Source organism: Halyomorpha halys, unplaced genomic scaffold (assembly GCF_000696795.3).
Source record: "Halyomorpha halys isolate HHAL.00 unplaced genomic scaffold, Hhal_1.1 Scaffold166.1, whole genome shotgun sequence".
Taxonomy (NCBI): domain Eukaryota; kingdom Metazoa; phylum Arthropoda; class Insecta; order Hemiptera; family Pentatomidae; genus Halyomorpha; species Halyomorpha halys.
The window spans coordinates 478,662-482,422 of record NW_027110388.1 but is presented as its reverse complement, the minus strand read 5'-3'; positions in this window follow the sequence as shown (position 1 = coordinate 482,422).

The following is a 3,761-nucleotide window of genomic DNA, read 5'->3' as shown; positions in this document are numbered from 1 at the left end:
AAGCCCTGTAACGTGGGGAAACGTTGGTTAAATACACAGTTAAATTGCTGTTATTTATTAAAAAAATTTTATCATATTTTTTTTTCTCGTACTCTTCATTGAAAAAATAAAGAATATAGGGGTACAAAAATATGTCAGTTGAAGTGTGTTTCCTTTTTCTACCCACAGGTATTTTAAGGGCTACATCAATTGTACACTGTATGTGCAGAGTCGACGGCGCCATGTGCGCGTTGATACTTTGTTGAGCGGGGAGGGTCCGCTTTGCTGGAAAAGAAGAAAAAAAAACTTTTTTTACCGTACTCGAACCATCTTCCTTTTATATATTACGAACGGACAATCAACAATCTTCCAAAATTTATTTTTTGCGAGTATGGATGCAACTATACTAAAGTGGTTAAAAAAAATTGTGATTTATAACAAAGTATAGATAAAAAAAAATCGATTAACCAGCCAGGCTAGAAATTATTTCCTTATAAACCTCATTTTACAGCATCTTCTTCACTTTCTTTTCGTGATACTGTGGATGAGACGTGTCTTATAGTTCAGTTTATTTTTTTTTAAATTTATTAATCACTACATTGACATAAATGTTCATAATGTTCAGAATATCAATTAGAAACAATAAATATATCTTGCCAGTGAAGACTAACTCAATACTACAAACATCAAAAGTGTGCCGTATCTCCTTCTAATGAACGTTTTCCATGCCCATTACCGACAAAGGAAACGGAAGAAAAATCGAACATATTCCATTTTCGTATCTTCTTTTAATCGGCCCGAGTATTTGTAGGTGCGTGGACTCAATTGAAATTACTGTATCTATTTCTTCCGACTGTCTGATTTTAATCAGATCTAGTAAACTTGGTAGTCTGTTGGGACAATTATGCTAACTACAAAGCGTTTGTAATGCTAGAGGTAAATTTGTAATACTATAGATTGTTTATTTTGTTCCTCCTTCATCTTCTCAGTATGTTAATGATTACAAGGTTCATTTCTAAATTGATTTGGCTCTTTGCGGTTTTTAAGCTAATTTCGAGTTTCAGATATCCTTCTTTTGATGACCGCACCCTACGTTCGAGACCTAGATACACTCAGCCTTGGTAAAATTGAAAGTAGGACCAATGTTAGGTGATACACGGGCGTGCGTAAGGACTTTCTAACCAAGCCGAAGATGTGACCCTTACTGCTTCTCTTGCTTTTGAGTGAAAGTGATCTATACTCTCCCCTTCCTTATTATAAAAAGCTACCTCGACCGGTGTGGCTTTTTAAATGAGGTCTTGCCTCTGGTTCAGCTGCACTTTCATTTTTCGACTCCCCGTAGGATATTCGTAACTATTCTCTCGACAAGTTTTCTTACCAAAAAACTAGAAAACAAAAAGGTCAATAAATGAGCTAATTTCTTCATTTATTTATTTTTTTAACCGAGTATCGAAATATCTAAAACACTAATAAAATAAAAAAAACAGAAATTTTTCTAGTAATATTGTTAAATTTTGGATTTTAATAATCATCTGTTTTTTTCTTTTATTTATAGTATGTATCATATAAACAAATCGACATTAACAATTAATTCTGATCATGTCACGGACAAATTGATAGTAAGTCAATTAAAAATGTGATAATACGTTAGTATCAACGGGAATTCGCACAAATAAAATATATATATATTTTTTTGGTTGGTTCGGCAGACCTTGAGATCTTTGGTCACCTGAACCAGCCTTCTCCACGCCTCCTTATTTTGGGCATCATTGTTGATTCTATCATTCTGCTTTTTGACCTCTTACGTGGTCTTTTGCCTACTATACTGACATTTATTTTTGTGTAGAGGCATCCTAATGGATTGCTTCGAGCCACATATCCTGTCCGTCATAACCTCCTTGTCTTTATATCGTAAGCTATTGATTGACCAGTCTCTGCAAGCAGTTCATTGTTAGTTCTTCAACTCCATGTGTTAAGACTCTGATCCGAGATTCTGATTTCTAGGTTACCTGTTAGAGACCAGGTCTGGTACCCGTATATCAGGGCTGGCATTATCATGTCATTTATACCCTTGGTTTCATATTTTTAGAGATTTTGCGGGATTTCAGTATTCCTGACAGAGAGAAGAAGGCTCTGGTCGCGCTTGCTGTACGCTGGTCTATCTCAGTCCGTTGTTATAATTTAATTTATAAAATTAAGTGTGATAATGATTTTAATTTTTTGATCTGGTTCAGTTGCCTTTACGTTTTCTACTATACGTAGGATATTCCTACCTATTCTCCCGATTAATTCTTCTCATTTTTATTAATAGTCCATTGAAATCTACAAAATATTTAGGAAATCTGTAGAAAATATCCAGCAAGAGGAAATTATACCGAAGCTTTTGGTAATTTTTTTAATTACTATTTACAATGAGAACTTAAATATCTAAAGCATCAAGAAACTAAAAATAAAGACTTTTTTTGGTGAAACCCTTAAATTATGGGTTTTAATAGTTGCCAGTATTTTTCTTTTATTTATCTTATGTATCATACAAACAAATCGATATTAACTATAGTATAATATATTAGATACAGGATAATATATTAGATATTGTATAATATATACTCATAATGTCGCACACAGATTGTCAGTAATTTGATTAAAAATGAAATAATAGGTTAGTATCATCGTGGATTCACACAAATTAAATTAATTATGATAGTGATTTTAATTTTTTAATCTTGTTCAGTTGCACTTGCGTTCTTCTACTATACCTTAGGTGCGGTATAGATGGCGCACAAAAGTGTACATATTCCATTTCTTGGATTATGTATGTAGTAATAATGATATACTCTTATGAAGTGTAGGTGGGAGGGGAAAAGAGGTGCGGTAAATAAGTAAAACCTATTTATTTTTGCCTACATTTCGACCTCAATTTCAGGCTTCCATCAAGGCTGAAATAAAACAACAACATAATAATCACCTTAATTCAGAGAAAACTAAAAATCAAATAATTCGGAAGAAAATTTAAATGATGATTAATTGCATTTTCTTCTGCACTTATCATTGTTTATTTATTTTTTTATACGAGCACTGTCTGATTTTTATTAACTTTTGTCATCAATTATTTTGTACGATTCTTACCTCTATATTTTATTTTATTTTCTAGATACTATTAACTTCTTCAGATTTTTAACACCAATCTCATGGAGATATCAAAGCTCAAAGTTTGAGGGAAAAATAATCTAATGTTAAGAGGTCTTAAAAAAATCAAGAATACATTCAGTATAACAAATATTTATTCCGTTTGGCTTTTTCATAGATTCCTAGGAAATAAATAAGTTGTATTTAGAATTCCTCCTTCTAACAGAAGAAATAGTTTGAAAATAGATTTTGCTAAAAGTTGTAACGTTATACTACATACCAATTTTTATTATATCAGCAGTTAGAAAGAAATAAATGTACTAAGAAATATATTTTTTAGCTCAAAACTTTACCTTTGAAGTGCTATTTTTTCTTTCTGAATCACATAGTTATTAATCTATCGGCGAAACCGTAAATGCTAGTGGCATTTAATGAAATTGCCCCGTATAGCCCAACAAAAACTGCTATTAGTAAACGGTATGAGTAAAAAAAATATTTCAATTGTTTTTGTCTATAGTAACATGGAGGAATTGAAATACAAAAAAATAAAAATGGCCAAGCGACACCTTAATTTCTCGGTACGGTTTGACCTTAAAATAACTTTTTCAATGTGGGTATAATCTAAAGAATATATTAAGTACTTTCAAAAAATATCG